This window comes from Limulus polyphemus, unplaced genomic scaffold (genome assembly GCF_000517525.1).
Source record: "Limulus polyphemus unplaced genomic scaffold, Limulus_polyphemus-2.1.2 Scaffold128968, whole genome shotgun sequence".
NCBI classification, from domain to species: Eukaryota; Metazoa; Arthropoda; class Merostomata; order Xiphosura; family Limulidae; genus Limulus; species Limulus polyphemus.
Genome location: NW_013794564.1, coordinates 1 through 776, shown reverse-complemented (window position 1 = coordinate 776; position 776 = coordinate 1). Strand labels below are relative to the sequence as shown.

General features: G+C 30.8%; 1 non-coding gene across 1 annotated transcript; it reads left to right on the top strand.

Moving 5' to 3' along the window:
* Positions 1 to 131: 131 nt before the first annotated feature.
* On the top strand, positions 132 to 203 carry Trnae-cuc. The gene has a single exon. It is a non-coding gene; the product is annotated as a tRNA-Glu (tRNA).
* Positions 204 to 776: the final 573 nt, after the last annotated feature.

Sequence of the window (776 nt, the reverse complement as noted above, 5' to 3'; positions counted from 1 at the left end):
ATAAGCAATCCTGAAAAATATTTGGGGGTGCTTAACTTTTTTCCAGATGTATATATAGAATTTTAAAACTCCGGAATAGATGCTATTCTTAGTTTGTAGATGAAAGATATTGTGAACAAAAGTTAAAAACATCCCATGTGGTCTAGTGGCTAGGATACCTGGCTCTCACCCAGGAGGCCCGGGTTCGATTCCCGGCATGGGAACGTGATTTGAGTTTAAACCAACTTCCTTCTTTCGTACATGTTTATGGAACGTATACAGTTTTATAAGAGTGTTATTTAATTTTTTTCTGACGAAGTCAAGGTTTCATGTATGACATGAAATCGAATAATTACGTGTCTAATGCCGCTCAATTAATTAATTCTACAGGGATCAGAAATAATTATTCCTATTTTGAGACATTTGGTTGTCTATAGAATTCTTTTCAAATATTGCTTTACTTTTAACCAAATCTTCAAAGAAAACGTATGAAGATCTTTTTTTCTTTTCTTTTTTTGTAGCATGACATTTAAAAATAAACTTTATATCTTAACGAACACCTGTATTTCTCTAAAGGTTTATTTCTACTCTTATTGATTCGGAAAATAAATTTCACGTTCTGCAATCAAATTCTTTAAGATCGTTAGTAAATTAGATCGATTATTTTAAATCGCAACTAACTAACCATAAGCTTAATGTGGGAGTTTAATTTCTAAGAATATCTTAGGTATACATTAGTTTCAAAAATATTAAAGTACTGGAGATAAAAATGTGCGAGAAAAAAATATTCGTGCTTA